We start from the raw sequence: 19,938 nt of genomic DNA on the forward strand, positions 1-19,938 counted from the left end.
AATCCAGGAACCTGCATCTTCCATGCCCAAAGCCTCTTTCACAGATCTAGGCTCATCAGTGTTAGTAATCAAAGCAAAAGCACAACTAGAATCTAACATAGAATAACCAAACCTTTTTGGTTGCTTTCTTTCTCTCGTGGATCTCCTCAAGGGCTAAGGTTGAGGTTGTTCTTCCTCTTCTTCTGAACTGTCAGAGCTGCTAGAGTTCTCCTCATCATTAGACCCAACATGGTCTCTCTGTTCAGTCTTCTCAGGGGTAGGAGGCAACTGAACAACATCTTTTTTCTTTTCTTTTTCATCTAGTTGTAGCACAATAGGAGAAGATGTTAGCTCTCTAAAAATAACATTTTTTCTATACAACACCTTACTAGTCACAGGATCCCAAAGCTTGTATCCTTTCACACCAGCACTGCACCCGATGAAAATACATTTAACAGCTTTGTTTTCCAACTTAGATCTTTTCTCCTTTGGAACATATGCATAAGCTTCACAACCAAAAACACGAAGATGTCTAATTGAAGGCTTCTTACCAGACCACACCTCCATGGGTGTCTTACCAACAAGGGCTTATGTAGGAGATCTGTTAACCACATAGCAAGCAGTGGCCATAGCTTCGACCCAAAACCTTTGTTCTAAACCAACTCCACTAACCATACTCCTAGCCTTCTCCATCAGTGTCCTGTTCATTCTCTCTACAACTCCATTTTTCTCTGGGGTATAAGGAGTTGTCTTATGCCTCTCGATACCTTGTTCTTTACAAAACTGTTCAAACTCTGCTGAGCAAAACTCACCACCATTGTCAGTTCTCACACACTTAATCGTCTTACTAGTCTGATTCTCTACAAGGTCTTTAAATTCCTTGAATCAACTAAAGACTTGTGTCTTACTTTTAAGGAAATAAATCCATGTCCTTCTATTGTAATCATCTATGAAAGATACAAAAAATACAGACTTGGAGATCGAAGGAACTTTTACAGGACCAAATACATCAGAATGAATAAGATCCAAAACATCAGAAGATTTGTGAGAACTAGAGTAAAATTGAACACGATTTTGTTTACCATATACACAGTGTTCACAGAAGTCAAACTCGAGATTGCAATCATTTAACCCCTCAACAAGATTTTTGTTTTTCAGGGTTCTAAGACCCTTCTCACCAATGTGACCAAATCTCATATGCCACAACATTGTCTTTTTTGTAGGAAGCTTTCCTTCCAAAGTGTTTGCATTGTCATCGAAACCAATAACCATAGAATTCTTCACTGCTCATTCAGATGGTGAGGATGAAGAACTGTTACATAGAGGAATACATGCATCTAGCTGAAACAAAGTACCTCTCCTAGTACCCTTAGCAAGCACCATCGATCCTCTAATCATCTTACATCCTTCTTTCGAAAAAACAACTTGCACACCTACATCGTTCAGCATACTTACAAATAATAGGTTTCGTGCTAGACCTAGAATGTGCATAACTCCATTGATTCCCTTTACTCATCCATCAGGAAATTTGATAGTGACCCTTTCGCATCCAACTATCTTCAGGTGAGAATCATCACCCAAGTACACCTTTCCACCATCGAACTCTTCATATCTTGAGAATCGGTTTTGATGAGAGGTCATGTGAAAAGATCCACCCAAGTCAACCAACCACACATCATCAAATGCATGGGCTGCCAAAGCTATGATGAATGCATCACCATCTTCTTGAGATTTTTCAAAACTAGAATCTGAGGCTTTCTTCTTCTTCTTAGGCTCTTTACAGTCTTTACGGAAGTGCCCAGTCTTATCACAGTTCCAACATTTTGCCTTGGACTTATTGGAAGTCTTTGACTTCCCACGAGATTTGGATCTACCTTATTGTCAGACTTATTGTCATTTTTCTTTCCTCTTTCCATGGCTCTCCCATGAACAGCAAGGGCTTCTTTTTCTAAAATGGAAGCCTTTCTCCACATCTTCTCTGATAGCAGCGAAGACACCACATCATCCATTTTGAAGGTGACTAATGTGCTTTCAAGAGCCATCACAAGATGGTCCCATGAATCCGATAAAGAACACAAAAGTGTGTAGCAACGATCCTCCTCTAACTTGACACCAGCTGATGTCAACTGTGCAGCTAGTAGATTAAATGCATTTAAATGATCCATTAAGGATCCACCTTCCTCCATTCACAGAGAATACAAATTCTTCCTCAGGAACAACTTGTTCACCAGAGATTTGGCCTGATACATGGCCCCAAGTCTTTCCCACAAACTATATGCGGTTTTCTCATATAGAAAATTCAAAAGGACTGCATCGATTAAACAGAGTCTTATGAGACCCTTAGCTTTACGTTCTTTGATATCCCAATCTTCTTGAGTTATAGTTTTTGGTCTTGTAGTGCTTGTAGTCACTTCCCATAGGTCACGATCTTCCAACATGTCTTCCATCTTGAGTTTCCACAACTCAAAATTAGTGCCATTAAATTTATCCACCTCCATTCTTCCATATGATGAACTCTCCATCTCAATCTACAAATAATATTTAGGATACTCTACACAAGACTCCCACTCAACTTGAGATTAGCTCAAAAAACCCTACCCAACAACTAGGATCAAAAGTTGATCAAGCTCTGATACCACTTGTAAGGAAACTCAGGTGCAGAAACAGCTTCCTACACTAATCTCATAAGGAAAGTATGGTGCAAATCCTTTTAAAATATTGTACACTTATAGATTCAATATCATGTAAACACCAATATAGTAGCCAACCATGCATACAAAAAATAGACAGAGAAAGAAACACATAACACAAAGATTTTCCGGTGGGGAAAAACCTTTCGGTAAAAAAACCCCACCCTTCCAGAACCTACACAATGTATTATCTTCAACAAAAGATTACAATACACTTGCAATGCAAGTTCAACATCATCAATAGAAGATTCCAGCAGCACCTCAGTACCTGCAAACTTTCATCTATCACACTATTGCATTACAACATGCAATACTCATTTTATGAACATCTTAAGACCCAACAAAATGCCCACAAAGGAGTTGGGAATTTTTCATGGCTCAACCACCAAGAAACATGGACAATGCCACATGTACATCCAATACCAAGAAAAGGGCATCCATCCCTTGAATAGGCAATGACAGCTTGTCATAGAATCTACCAAAAATAGCGGTCACAAGAGAAGTGTAAGGGAATCCGTCATACCAACCTATTTTTGGCATATTCTCTTACACACACCAACCACTTATTCTTGGGCGCCCAAATAGGCCTCATGTCATAAGATGCACTTACACCTATCATAGCTTATTCCTTAAATAGCTCTTACACATCATAGGAATCCGTCATAACCATTTCAGCCATGATCTCCTTCACACACTTCAAGATGCCGACACATGTAAGTGATCAACATGCCAACTAGACATGTACACTCACATTTACATATTATTTGCAAAAATACATTTTACAAAACAAATAATAATAAGAATAGGAATTATACAAGGTTGAGACACCTTATTCCTAACAATAACCAAGACCAGAGCAACCATGCAAATCATAACCTGTATCATATCCTTCTACACACACCTCTAGATGTAAACTATGCAAGTATGATCTCCTCCATAAAACCCCAACAAGAAGCCTCAACAACACCCAAACCATACCATATAGCTAATCATGGATGTACGCCTCTCACAAGAAGATCAAACTCAATAAACCATTCCTAATTCAAGGAATAACCATTCCTAATCCAAAGAAAATGTCCAATATAAAACCATCTCCCAAACTCACCAACATAACAACATATGCACATGGATATAACCAATGCTAAACCATCTCTCAAATGAACTCTTCAGAACTAACTCATGTACCATAGCTCAAGATCGATATCCATGAAAGATAAGCATAAATATAATGCAACTGAGAGAAAAAACAATGGGCTATACCTCTCAAGTAGCAAACCGCCGAGTAGACCAAGAGTGGGGAATGAGAATGCTCATCAAGATACCCAAGTCTCCAACCAAGACTCATCTAAGAAAAATCTCCTCTCAAGTCCATATCAGGTGACTGCCCCTCGGACTTTTTGCTGAAACCATCAACAATCCCAACAAATACTTCTCTAATCCAAGAGAAATCAGCATCACCACCATCTCTAAGTATCCATGAGCACCTATAACCAATCAATCCATGCCAACTCCAAATGCAACATAGCAATATCATCAAGTATCTAGCTTATTATTAGTATACTCAATACCAAGAAACTAAACCAAGATCAATGTCAAAGTTCCAACCATGGCCTCAGGAACATAAACATGACAACATGATCTAAACCATCTCAACCAAAGAGATAACATGCTCCATATGAACACACCATAACATGTCACAACTCTAAATGCGTATCAAGAGTATACCATGACATAATAATGAAACCATCCTCATACCAAGGATAACATGCCAAATAAAAGCATAAAACACACCTTTTCCAAGAACCCTGTGAGTCCTCAAGATGAAATCATCTCCACACAGCATGAAGAACCATCTCCATATACCATGAAGATAACCAAGAACCCAATGAGTCCTTAAGATCTATCCATCTTCACACACCATGAAGATAACAAGTGCACCATGCAAATGTCAAAGATGCTTCTGTAGCAACAGGATCTAAGACAAACCTCCAACATCTACAAACACTCAATAAATATATCAATGCCAACAACTCCTACTCAACTGTGGTACCAAGTCACCTATGGCATCACAAAATCCATCTTCTAAATGAAGATCCAAACCAAATCAGGAACTAATCCTGCACTGTCACCCCATCACTGTAACAAGCTCCCACTAAATCGTGTATCTAAGCTATCCATGACATCATGATGAAAAACCATCCTCTAACCATGAGAATCAACCAAGGCATCAAACCATCAAAGAACTCAAAGTGCACATCATGAGCTCCTCAAAAGAAACCAAATAACCATGATCCTCAACCAAGAAGATATACCACCATAACTGAATTAGAAATCCAAGCTAATGAACATCAAGGATGTACCTGTATATCCAATCATGTCATGCCAAAAAATCCATGACACCATGATCACATCCATGAATCGAGCATCAGGCTCTCAATATGTCTAATTTGTCAGCATAAAATAGTCAACCACAATCCTCCACCATGACTGTACTTGATAACAACATCTCATCCCTTCTACATGAAGATAAAATCATAAAATCATGTGACTTAGGGCATAGACAACCCAAAACCAAGCCACCAATCTGAATATGCATCAATAATGAAAGATCAATGGGCAAAGACAACCCATAACCAAGCCATAAATGCAACCTGTAAGTATAGACCGCTTACAACACTACACAACTTGTAGATCCAACAAGTCATCATACATATCCAAACCAAACATTGATAACCATATCATCATGAGACCAATCTAGAATATGAACTCAGTATACAATGACATCAAATCTTAAATCTCCAATGCCATAAACTCACAATGTTACCATAGTCAAAATATATCTATAAACTATTCAGATAAAATATATCACTAAATAAATCATGCCAAACCTACACCAAATCTAAACCATTGTGTAGAGCTCTCTAAGAGCTTTCCATTGACTACTCGAAGTCCAAAATCTGACTCTGTATGCCCAAGTTATGCCCTAATCCGTGCTCAAAATAAATAATATCTGACTTTAGGGCTCTTAAAACTAGAAAAAATCTCAAAATCAAAAAACCAAACCTACACCATGTTGTAGTGCTCTGAATTAGCTTTCCAATGCCTATAAGAACTTTGAAATTTGATATTCTGAGAGAAAGTTATGGCCATTTTACTAAGACAGTCTTTTTACCATTTTCACTGCAATTTTTATTTTATTTTATTTTTTCTGTGACGAAAATTTCGACGGGATTAAATTTGACGGCCATCATGGGTTTAAAACAAAAAAACTCTTTCATTTCCTCTGAACATGGCCAAACTAGGGCATATTATATATCAAAATTTATGGAAACATCGACCTAGATCCAATGGTGAGGTCTGTTTTTACCCAAGAGGTCATTTCTGCAAGCTACCCCCCAAAACCCTCATTTAAATGAAACATCCGAAAAATCCTTTTGTCCAACAATTTCACATGCCCAAATATTTTAACATCCCATCATAACATCAAATCCAAAAACTCTCAGATCTGCAATATATCTTGCCCTTTTTTTTATCCTCTCATGCATTCTCATGGATTCAATCTAGGGTTGCAATAATAAAACCATAGCTCTGATACCACTTGTAAGGAAACTTGACAACAAATAATATAACTGTTTCCACATAACCCATAATAGATCTAAAATAAACACAGAATTAAAATCCACATGCAAGAGAATAGACAACATGCCCATAAAATGTGACACAAGATATACTCTGGGAAACCCTCATTGAGGGAAAAACCCAGCCTCCAAAAGCATCCGTCACCATGTATTATTCAGCAAAAATACCATTGCCATACAACCATGGAAGCCTTCATGGCCATAGCCACAACCGAGCAAACTATGTGAACAAGCATGAATCCACACATCCCATGCCATGCTTCCAACCTTCACAAATGCTCCCTTGGCTAGCCTGTCAAGCCTTGTCCCGCTCGACTCTTACCTTTTTCACTCTTACTCTCTCTACAACAACTACCCTTGTGGCTGCTTATATAGTAGCAAGTCCCACAAAACCACTAAGTGGTATTACATAAACCATGTGCTAAAACCATGTGCTACCTAACCCACTGACCCCACATTTAATATTGGGCATTTAATTCTTTTCCCCAATATTAAATAATTACATAAAATATTATCACAATGTTACAATACAACTCATCAAGAATATTCCATGAGAATCTTTACATGTTGCACGTCCATCTAGGTACAATAAAATAAAATATAACAATATTATGCAATGTGTGCAACACCCATTATCTCAACACATTTTGCATGTATCACTATTATCATGATCACTTTACTAATGATTATCAAACTTTACATTACAAGAGACAACAACTCATTAATAACAAGGCTATTCACATATCTTCTTATGATGAGCTCTATTTTGATCATAATTTCTTTAAATAACATCTAATTCCCTATTATTGCTCCATGCCATGTAACATTGTCAACCTATCTCTTAGGGGCTCATTGTCATACATTGTCTTCTTTGTGAGTAGCATAATAGGTCATACCTTCCATTTGTTCCTACACTTAAGGGGCAAGGGAACCTTATCCATATTTCTCATTTTCTCAAGGATTCAGTGTTTATTTTGGTTGTGTGTTATTTTTTTATCATGTGGCATTCAATCTTACCTCATTTGCAATTGGATTTCCATTGTAGATAGATCACTTAACTTGAAGCCTCATAATAGTGTATTATCCCTTACAAGGATCTACCTTTTCAATTCTTACATGGTGTCTTGCTTCACTCTACCCTTCCATGGCCTCATAGGAGTTGTGATCTTTTTAGTTTGGACAATGTGTTGCTTGTGGATACTATCTCAATGATGAAATTTATTTGTCCTTCTTGATTACTTCCTTAAAATGTCAAAATAAGTAATTACTTTTCCATCTTAAGGTGTGGGGGGGGGTTGTTGGGGGGGTATACATGATCCCCTTAATTTTATATATTTTTATTTATTTCAAATGCAACATATAGAGTACATTAGTATAATAAAACTTGCTCAGGTTAGCGACTGTCTCTTTTTACATGTCTTGGATTGGTTGACTAGCATGTTTAAGAAAACCACTATCAAAAGGAACTTGTGTTCCTTGTTCAAATTTTCTGCAACCCTTTCCATTAAATCCAAATTTCTTTAACACAGTGTATCTCAGACCATAACAATCAGCCATATTTTCAAGAGTTAAAGGTGCATAAGTATGTATATCATAATAGTCAAACATTCAAGCCTGAACCATTATCAATTAATGTGTGACATATGGCATTTCAATTAATAAACATAGAAACCATAAGAGCATCATGCCTATTCTGAATCTCTATAGGAGGAAGATCATCTTCAGTAAAGAAAATAGGAGGAATAGATGGCACAGTATACATAAAATCTAGAAAGGAATTAATAGTGTTTGTATTAGATGATGGAATTGGAAGAGTAGATAAAGCCTTTTGCAAAGCTTCATGGTAGATAGGTAAAGTTTGCAGCAATTCCTAGAGAGAAATCTTAGCAGGAGTAGCTCGCTATTGCTCCACCAAATCATACTCTTTGAAAGAAGTAGTCTATAATCAAGGTTCTTGAGGAAGCATAGGTTGAGAAGGTGGTAAAGAGACAAGAATAATAGGTTAAGGATTATTTTTAGTGTAATAAGCATGAGCAAAAAAATCTTGATCAATTAAGTAATTCATGGATTTATAGGTTTACCCTTAATAGTAAGCTTAGGATAACCCTTAATAGTCATCAAAATCTTTTCATAATGTACAAGAGGTGCATCAATAGAAAAAATAGTTGTAGAAAAGGAAACCACACATAACTTATCATAAAAAGTGCTTGAAGATGATGCAAAAGAGTGAGAAAGTAAATCATGTGATGCCACATCCAACACATCCTCCTTACAAAGATGATCCTTATCTAAAGAATTGTTGCTAAGACTATCATCAAAGCATTCATAAAATAAATCAAACATTTTGAATGAAGACTACATGCAATGCAATGACAAAAAAAAATTGAATTTTTGAAATGCAAGACAAGATTTAACACCAATATCAAAAGTGGAAATGTCATAGTTTGGGTTCACCAAAAATGTGTAGGGGGAAACGTGAATCAAGAAAAATAACCCTAAGTTCATCACATAACCACACACACACCTCAAAAGGATTGAGTCCAAGGAAAGAGATTCTTTCAAAGAAACCCTCAAAAGTGTCAAATCTTAGTAGGTTAGTTCAATCCAAGGGATAAAGGAGCATCAACACAAGCCAAGATCTAACAATTATGAAGGTAGGGAAAAAAATGTCACTTACCCTTGAGATCTAAATTAGTTACTTCTAGATCTATGCAAGATACACAATGTAAAGTAAACAAATACTAAAATGAAATGTTGAATTGACAAAGAGGGACAAAGGTACTTATATTGAAAATTGGAACCTTGATTTTTGTTTGTTGTGTTGCTATCGGAAATGAACAGAACTAGATCTGGGCCTAAAACTGTGAGGAAGATAAAAATTAGAAATCTTTTGGTGATTTTTCACAGGTGAACTGGATCTTCAAGGGAGAAATGGATCATTGGGGGTGCAATGTGCCCTTGACAAACAATGTGTGATGTTGATTTTGATTTCATAGTTCTAATCATCGATGAAAAGGGTACTCTAATTTGTGACTGATTTTTCGTTCTGAGATTTGTTGATATCTAAATTTTTGGATGTTCTATGGCTATGTAAGGGTTTTCCTTAGTCAACTCCCATTTTGGTGATTTTCCCCTCCACAAATAGTTGATTTGTAAAATGTAATGTGTGTGATGCTCATGTGTGAGCTCTGAATGCAGATGTAAGGATCCAAATCCTTAGATCTGAAACCTAGAATGACGTATTGTTCTTGAATGTGGATGAAATAATAAGACATAGATCTAAGGATAACCTAGAAAACATATTAAACTCACAAGGCTAAAGTACTGCAAGCCATGCTCGTGATCCATATTTTCTGCTCCATGATTAAATTTTGAATGCTTGAATAGTTGAATGTGAAAAAGAAGATGAAGAACTATCTTCCTTCAAAGGAATTTTTCAAGCCTCCTTGCTTCCACCTTGAAAATGTGCCAAGACAAATTGAGATGTCCACAATGGCTTGTCCACATGAGAAATTTCCTCCTTGCTTCCACCTTGCAAATGTGCTAAGACAAATTGGGATGTCCACAATGGCTTTTCCACATGAGAAATGCTTGCTTGATCTTGCTTGAGCATAAGTATGTGTGGTTGCTTGATTATCCACATACATCATCCATACCAAATGAAGCAATTGAGGGTGTTTATATAGCATTCAAATTAATTTCCTCTTGCAAGTCAATTAGGCTCAAAAACCTACCTCCAGACGAAACCCCAAGAAGTAATCAATTATCAGGACCCAAAATAAGACTTCATCAGGGGTGAACTGTGCCCCTGATTGTTTCATCAAGGGCGAAATACACTCCTAATTGGTCAGGGGCACACTGCACCCTTGATTGGTCAAGGATGGATGACAACCCTAATTATCAGGTGTAGAAACCCCCATGACCATCTCGAGACTCCAAAATAGGTCCCCAAATCTAGAAATCAAATCTAAATTCTAAGTGAATCCCATTTTGATGTGAAAAAGAGTTATGTTGATTGAAGTGAAAGGAAATGGGAGGACCTAGATAAATAGATCTACCTCAAGTTTTGCATTATAGAATAGGAATATAAAGGACAACTTATTAGGTCTTAGCTAGATCTCATTTAAAAGGAGGGTAGGAGAGAGACAAATGCAAATGTATCATTAAATTACATTGAATAAGTACTAAAAGATCATAAATTAAAGTGCTTCCAATTTAAGATGGTATAGGAACTTCTTCAAATATCTCCTACATATCACAAAGCCTTGAAACAAGCTTTAGCCACTCTCTCAATCTCACCTCCTAAACAAGATTACATCAATGCATTTTTACGATGTATGAATGCTACCCTCACCCCACCTCCACTTGTGTTTACTTATGATGATTTTCCTCCTCAAAAGATTCAAGATCATTATGACTCTCTTATAGTATTTGTGTCTATTAATAAAAATAACATATGTTGAAAATTGAATTGTAATGGCTTTGGTTTGAATGTCTATAGTATGGATATGTTAAAATTCATGAATGTTGATCTCACATCTATTCAACTTTATACCATTCTTATTCAAGGATTTGATGACATTGCTAAGAGAACTTTGGGTATTATAACATGACCTTTTAAAGTTGGTTTGGTAATATTGGATACTTTGATACATGTTATGCTCAGACCCCTCAATTATAACCTTCTCTTAGGAAGACCTTTGTTGCATTATATGCATGCTATTCCTTCCACTCTTCTTCACAAGGTTAATTTTATCTATCATAATCTTATGTATACCCTTCACATTGATGATGCACCTAATCCCTTTTTAAACACAAAATATGATCAAGTTTCTCATAACAAGATTGAATAACCTTCTTCTTCCTCTCTATCCAAAGATGATTGGGGTACATTAGATTTTAGTCCAACTTTTATTGGAGAATATAGAGTTATTGACATTTCATTCATGAAATATCAACCAAATCACCTTTCTAATAAATTTGTTGCTACTTCTATTCATGACGTATCTATTAAATTGAGTGATATGCCTTCTTGTTATGGACTTGCTAAGAATATCATTAGTAAATAACAATGAGACAATCATATTCCCTTAGGAAATGTGGGTTGTGCACATTCTTTCAACACCATTGTCGATCATGCACTAGGATGTGTGAAACAAAGTAGCAAACCTCAATCTTCATCGACATCCTCTCCTTTATCATCACCTATGAATCAAGACTTTATTTTGCCTAAACTTCTTCATGCTAAGGTGATTACAAGACCTAAACATAGAAAGAAGTATAGTAAAAAATTTATGAATCTTCCATTTTGCATGCATCATTGTTATCACGATCACTCTACTAATGATTGTTAAGATTTACATTATAAGAGATAATTACTCATTATAAATTAGGTTATTCACATATCTCCTTATGATGATCTCTATTTCAATCTTAATTTCTTTAAATAAAATCTAATTCCATATTATGTTGCTCCATGCAATGTAACATTGTTAGCCTATTTCTTGGGGCTCATTGTCGTACATGGTCTGCTTTGTGAGTAGTATAATAGGTCCTACATTCCATTTGTTCCTACACTTAGGGTGCAAGGGAACCTTTTCCATCTTTCTCATTTTCTCAAGGATCCACTATTTCTTTTGGCTGTGTGTTATTTGTTTATCATGTGACATTCAATTTTATCTCATTTGTAATTGGATTTCAATGGTAGATAGATCACTTACCTTGGAACCCCATAATAGTGTTTTATCCCTTACAAGGATCTACTTTTTCACTTCTTGCATGTTATCTTGTTTCACTCTATCCTTCCATGGCCTCATAGGAGGTGTGAACTTTTTGGTTTGGACCTTGTGTTGCTTGTGGATACTATCTTAATGCTGAAATTGCTTTATCCTTCTTCATCACTTTCTTAAGATGTTAAAATAACTAATTATTTTTCCATCTTAAGTGGGGGTATACATGGTCCCCCTATTTTCATATGTTTTTATTTGTTTCAAATGTAACATATAGAGTATACTATGTTGCCCTCATTTTGGTTTCTCATCATCTTGCATATGGTAGGATGTTTGATTCAAGCCTGAATGCCCAAGTTCAAGTCATGCAATTACATGTTGAGTCTTGTCTAGAGTTCAAGCCAAATCACTTCTCATCAAGATTTTGAGTTTTCCCTTTCTCCCCTCACATTATGGTCACAACACCCTAGTCTGGTTGAAAGTTAGTGCATTCAAGGTACCTAAGTAGTTCGTGAGTCTAGGTGGCCAAGATAAATCTTTAGGATTTCCCCCGATGAGAAGTAAAATGGAGCCAAAACATATTATTATCTCAAGTTTAGAATGTCATATTTTCATAGTTCAAGCTTCTACACTAATCAAAAAAGTGTTCAAACAACTATGCTCCCACATGTGTGAATGCTTGCATTGGTTGTGGAATATCAACCTAGTGCACAATGATATTCTATGGAGATTCCCTTGGTACACCATGCATTTCAGAAAAATGGCAAGAAAGGTGTTCTCTCAAGTGTAAGGAATAAAGTGGACCCTGTGGGAGGTTAAAGGGAAAACATGTCTTGAAGGCTTTGGAAGTGGATTCTTGTAAAAGTGTCCCTTCCCATATGACATCGTAAGCAAGTGGAGAGTACTTAAATCCAAGGCTTGTGGGAAATTGGGAAAATGACTTGCATGGGGCTATCACTTTACCAAAGGAGAATTAAAGAGGAACCATCAACTTAAAAGAAAAAATTAAGGTTCACAAAAGTATTAAAAAAAGCATTGCTCTCATTTTGAAGAAGGGAAAGTTGAGAGAAATTTTGATTTCCAAGATATGGAGTACGAATGATGTGACACATTGATGTAATTTTCTAGTCGTCAACCACTGGACATTAAACTCAAATTTGATCATCAAGCAAAATAGTCATTTCCAATTTAATGCAAATACCTTTCACTCGTGTGGTGCAAAAATTCAAGCCAAAGGTCTCATAAAGGAAATTTATAAAAGGATTTTGGGGAAATCTCGCCATCATCATTTGTCAAACAGGCATTTTTTTTATCCTCACAACAAATTAAAGTCATTACAGTTAATTATAAATAATTTTCCATGGAAGCCAAGTTCGCAAGGTATGATAGCTTGAATGTGATTTATCATGAATTGGAGAGCATAAGTGATACCCAGATGAGGTTCTATGACTAGGGTGATCTGCATAGGAGCCTGAACTCTGAACCCTTGTACCCAATTATGTGGAAGTTAAAGAAAGTGGTATTGTGGAAGTCGTAGGGTTCCCAGTGGTAGTCCAAGTTTTGAAGTTGATACTCAAGTGCATCTCTTGGTACAATCCCTCCATACACCACATTAGAATGCCCAACAATGAAGTATTACTCATCATAGATACAAAAACCATGTAGAGTTGCTTCTAGATACCTGTTCGTGAAGAGTTTAACAAAATGGATTTTTGGAATTATGCATCGAGTTGTAACAATGAAAAAAAGACTATGAACAAAGGGAACCTAGTAGAAACATGGTTCTAGATGCCCAAGGGCAACAAATAAAATTGCTAAAGACTTTATACGACACTAATTTGGAGTGAGAGATCATAAATATCTTGAAACAGTTGCATAGGCTAAAGGGAAACAAAGATGTGAACATTATTACTACTTGGTGCAAGTGATGTGCACGAACAATGAGTATGTAGACTGCACTCAAATTATGAGTGATTAATTGGCCCCATGGTTGCAGACTACCAAAGTTCAGAGGCAATTCCTTATGTCAACATTTCTAATCTACACATTGGCTACTATTCAAATGTGGCTCAGTTTCCCCATGTTGAAGAATTCGATGATGATATTCATTTGTGTGGATTTTACCCTAATCTCCAACTACATAAGAGTTATGCAGAATTCAAAAAGGTGAACGATGCCTTCACCATGAGGTTATGTCAGGAACTACAAGGTTACCCAAAAAGGAGATCATCCCCTTAGGATATTTCTATTGTCACTCAATCTGGCAATTATTTTATCCAGTTCACTTCCTTCTCCTATATCAGGGTAGTTGAATTCGACGAGTTGCCATGAAAACTATTGAGATATCCATATGACAAGATCATTATAGTGGAGCTCTACTGAAAAATTTTAGAAGTAAATACTCTACGCACAAATGTAAGAAAGGAAGGCATCCTTTTTTTCCTATTACTGTCAGAGCCTATTCACGTGCATCAAACTCAATTGAAAAGAACATGTTGAAGGCATTCAAGGAGAAGTATAAGATGGAGTCATATGAGGTGTTAAGGCTCAACTTTGACAAGGTAAATGTATCAAAGATAATCTACAACTAGGATCAAGCTTCAGACATGTCCCTAGGCTTGAAGATTTTTTGGCAAATTGTGCCACTGAATAAGCGAGCAGAGAAAGATTTTACTTGAGGTTGATGGTTTATCAAATAAAAATGTATAGGGTCAACATTCATGTTGAAGGAATTGAGGATGATGAGTGACACATGCAATCATCCCATACTTAAGGGAGATCAAGGAAACCCTAATTGACTTTGCCCCACCCTTGGAACCTACAACTCAAACCTTGGATGAGCTAATGGCTAACATCATTGGGAGAACAAACATGTGGGGAGAGTGGACCAAAGAAAGTAGGAAGAGAACAAGAGCATCATCTTTGTCCTCTAACCTTGCACTACCTCCTCTACATCTGCCACCACTAGCTCTACAACCACAACATCTCTTGCACTAGGTCCTATCCAAACCACTCACGAAGGTGACCAACCTCTAGAGAAGTAAATTCCCATCTAGAAAACTTGTAGAGGTGGTCCCTCCCCAAATGTGGGATCAACATAAGAAGACAAGAAAGATAAGGTAAATATAAGGATGAAGGACAGGGAGCTAAGAGAGAAAAAGGATTCTGCTATAGAAGTGATTACCCTAGACATCTCAGATGGGAGCCACCTAGATGATGGACTTGATGGAGGCTCACAACTAATGGAAACCCCACAATCTCAAAGAGATTAAGGTAAAAATCCTACTACTAGTACCTCTACTAACCTTATTGTGTTCCCCTTCTCCTCTAAGCAAAAGTAGACTCCTCTCGTAGCAAGGAAACCTTTCAATGCCGACTCTCTCCAATCTTCACACAATGTCTTAGTTGCACAATCTTGGATGGAGGGCACACTAGAGAAAAAAAAGAAGAGGATTGAAGAGAGTTCTCTCTCAAAGGATTTGGTTTCTTAGGCAGGTAATCTACTTCTTTCTATCCAAGAAGCCTCACACATTGACAACCCTAGGAAAGGACCCCACTTCTAGCCATGTTGTCATGGAGATAGCTTAGGCTCAAGGAGAAGGAGACTTAACATCTCTCTCCCCTACAAAATTTAATGTCCAGATGCATGATATGGGCCCTACCTAACATGCCACCATGGTGAGAATGTGGAAGTTCACCAATCAACATGTAGATGAGGAGTTCAAGGATTTGAAGACATGCAATCAGCATGCAGTTACTCACCCTACTAGCAATCCTCCTAAGAGACTATTCTACTATGAATCCCTTCAACCCATCTATAGAGGAGAACAAGTATTTGATTTCTAGACTGCAAGAAGAGAGCCATTTTGGCCATATTGGATGTGGATGGGTTGAGGATATGAAGACCAAGGGCCTACCCTTAACATAAAAGTTGGGGAACCTTTGCAAGAAGGCTATAAATTTGAATGAGATCGTGTTCACCAATCTTGAGTCCCTCAAGGCATATGTGGATAATTACAAATAATCCATGTCACTATTGTATGAGATTATGGGTTTAAAGGTCAAAAGCACCATTATCTTAGGAATTGAAACAAATGGCAGAGAGCCTTTGTTGCATTGGATGCAATTCCTCAAATTTAAAAGAGAAAGCATGGTCAAGGCTGAGAAACAATTGAAGAAGATGCATGAGTCACTAAAGAAAGAAAAGGGAACCATTTTTTGGATGTCTCAGGGAGCTGCCCATAGAGTCTCATGTAAGCAAAAGAGGCGAGGTTGTTGATATCGAGCACATAAAGACCGCGTATCAAGATTTCATAGATGAGTTGATCTGCCTCGCCAAATTTCAAATTTATGAACTTCATAAGCTAACAACGTTAGATGGGATGCTAGAAAAAGTATTACAATAATTTAAAAATATGACATGCTACAACCGAATGGGTATTTTTGTTAGAAATATCTAGAAGACGGAGCCACCACTTACACCATCATAACTTCCCTAGATAACCATACAAGCCTTCATTATACAAGAGGAATTTTTAGTCACCCAAGAAAGCTCTAGAAATTCTAACCCCAAAATTTGAGGTCTACCACCCCTTAGATATTATTATTTATCTTTTTGTACATTAGAATAGGCCCAAATAACTTTTAGAACTCAAATGAGCTTTTGAAAGAATTTTATTTTTCCATCCTAAGTAGTGCAACTTCCAGAGACCATAACTCTTCACCTATTGCTTTGATTGGCTATTGTAACCCCATTTCATAAATGTCACAAAGTCCTCTATAGTGATTTATTCACAAAACACCTATTACAAGATGTTTGACCCCTTTTCAAAGCTTCTAAAGCCTTCAAAACTAAATTCAAAGTTTTTACACTCCTCTACAAAAGTCAAAATATTTCAATATTGTCAAACTTAGACTTGATCTTGTAATGAAATTTTACTGGTAGGCCGATATTACCAAGGTTAACCTCCAGGGAAGAAATTAGAGCATTATGAGCTTTAAAAAAATAACTTGCTAAAAATAGTAAATTTCTAGAAATATTAACTTTGCATTGATGTAGCCCTTATTAACAAACCTAACAATATTTTTAGGTGATGTAAGATTTCCCTTACACCTAGGATACTCATCCATTAATTATATTTATCTAGGTTCACCTTCATCTTCATGTTAGTGAACTTGAGGCAGGACATTTCCATTCTAATTTGGCATCAAGATCTTATTTTTATACATAACATCTTATTAGGTTTCATATGCATTGTGTTTTCTATGTCTTAATTATATTTATATTGCATAAAATTAATGATTGTTTGTATCTTCCTTTATTTGCATTATTTAGACATATCTCTCTTTCTTTTCCTTATGCATGAGTATCATAACATCAATTCCTATTGATAGGATTTCAATGAAAAAAAATCGTAAGATTATGGGTTCTTTTGATTATGAATCATCTATGTATCATTTTAATGTTGATTATACTACCATGCCTACCAATGAAATCCCAGCTATTATTGAAAATTTATCTTACACTATTATCATGATAAAGATAAAACCTTAAGTGTATCTTCTACCCAAGTAAAATTATTTCATGCAATTTTGAAAAAAATGAGTTATGGTTAGGTCAATAACATTCTTGTAGAGAATTTGAGAGATACTAGAGCAAGGGAATTTTACTGGTTATATGGAAAAATTGAAAGGAAGTAACCCTGCCATTACCAGGAAATTTATCAAAACTTGGAAAGATTTGGGACATATTGGAGCAAGGAAATTAGTTGTAAAGAGTGGAAGAAGAAGAGTGAGATTTGGGACATACTGGAGCAAGGGAATTTTACTGGTTATATGGAAAAATTGAAAGGAAGTAAACCCTGTTATTACCAGGCAATTTATCAAAGCTTGGAAAGATGGGAGTGTTTTAGTGGGGAATCAGAGGATGGAGGTTTTTGAAGATATCATTACTGAAGAAAGGGGGCTTGACACGGAGGGCATTAACTTCTATTGGGACAAGAAGCTCTCAGATCAGGCGGTTGAAGAGTTTGTGGATTCGGCCAAGGAACGCAACAGACTAGTGAAAATAGGTAATTCTTACTTTAGCCCTAGCTCTATTTCACACCCTTGGAAATTTTTTATGTTTGTGGTGATTAAGTATCTTACCTTAGATTGGTGTTTCACTAAGATATATGGTCACCATTTCAAGTTGGTTAACCATTTTAGGCATAGGGTTAGGATAAATTTACTCATTTATCTCAAACAATCTTTGGGTAATTCTATTTTGGCCATTCAAAATGATCCTTAGGGGGGTCACGCCTATCATGAAGGTTTAATAGTTTTAATTATGAACCTTTTAAAATCAAAAAAGGTGGCTAGGCCCAGGCAAAGCAAGAAATATTTAGATTATGAGGCAAAGGATAGTGAATCTAAGGAGGATTTTGATGAGGAAATAGAGGATGAGGTGGATGAGGTTGAAATGGAGAAGAGAAAAAAAGGTGATCTTGGAAGCTCTTCCAAGGAGAAAAAAAGGAACGAAAAGGAGAGTGAATTGGAACAAGATAGTGATTATGAGGAAAAGCAGAAAAAGAGTTTTGAGAAAGGAGGATCTTTGGGCAAGGCTTCAAGAAATAGGGAAAATAATGCTGAAAGAGATTTTGTCCCTTTTGATGATGAACTCTTAATTAAGAGGGTTGAAAGAAAAAGGAAAAAGGTGCTTTCTTAGGATGTGGGTGATGAGAATGAACTTAAGGAGGTGGATCTGGATAGGAACAAATAAGGGGAGCATGAGGACAACTTTGAGCATAACAAGGGTGAGGATGACCAGGGGTTTCTAAAGGGAATCATTGGTAACCTAAGGACAATGATGAAGGATATTGGCACCTGAAAATAGAAAATGTAGGATATATCAAGGGACTTTGATCAGCTCAATAAGATGGTAAGGGGGAGAGAACACTGGGTCAACACATTGATAGACTATCTGAGGTTATTGGTAATGCGGAAGAGGTAAAGATTTTGATGAAGTGTGTGCCAAAACTTGAAACCAAGAACATGAATTTAGATCAATTAAGTAAAGATCTTCAAAAAAGGATGGATGATCTGGATACTAGAGTGAGTAACATGGAGAAAACAACCAAGAAACTAGCAGATCAAAATTGTATTATTTCAAAGACTATGGCTGACAACTTTAACACACAGCTGAACAAGCTAGAGCAGAGTAAAGGCCAAGACTCTCATGCTGTGAATGAGGACCAGGGCTTGAGCAAGCACACAAGGGCTAATTACAAGAAGAATGAAGGAGTAGAAGCCAAAAAGTTGGATGACATGAAAGCTTCTATGGAAAATATGAACATCCTGGCAGACCAAGCAACATACCTTTTGAAGAGTCTGTAGCTATCCGAGGGCTGTATTTTTTCTTTTCTTTTGGTATCTTTTCATGCATAGTTGTTTTTTGCCCTCTTGTTTTTTAATGCAATCAGATTTCCACAATCCATGATTTATAATGCTAAGTTTCTGGAATAGATTGCGTAGACATTTTTCATCAACGTTTTGAATCACACTACGTGATCCATCATCAGGAAGAGAGAGCAAGAGGTGTCAAAAAATGTCTATTATGTTTTTTAGTTTATTCTATCTATTCCTTTTTGGCTTTGAGGCCTTCTATTCTCAGAACTTTTATGATCTTGTTTCTCTGGTACTTTGTTAAAGGTTTTGGGTCCTTTAAAACTTGTTTTTACGTAATCAAAACATTCTTGTAGAGAAGCCATCTCCTTAGTATAAGGTTTAAGGAATTTATTTAAAATGGTGACAATGATGTTAATTTTTTGTGTACTATTTCTCTTCTTATTCATCATAATGTTTAACCTATTAAAGTTTGTGCTTGGGATCTTGGTATCTCTCAACCTAACACTAGTATTTAAA

Source organism: Cupressus sempervirens, chromosome 6 (assembly GCF_028749045.1).
Source record: "Cupressus sempervirens isolate cs-2001-9-10 chromosome 6, ASM2874904v1, whole genome shotgun sequence".
NCBI lineage: Eukaryota > Viridiplantae > Streptophyta > Pinopsida > Cupressales > Cupressaceae > Cupressus > Cupressus sempervirens.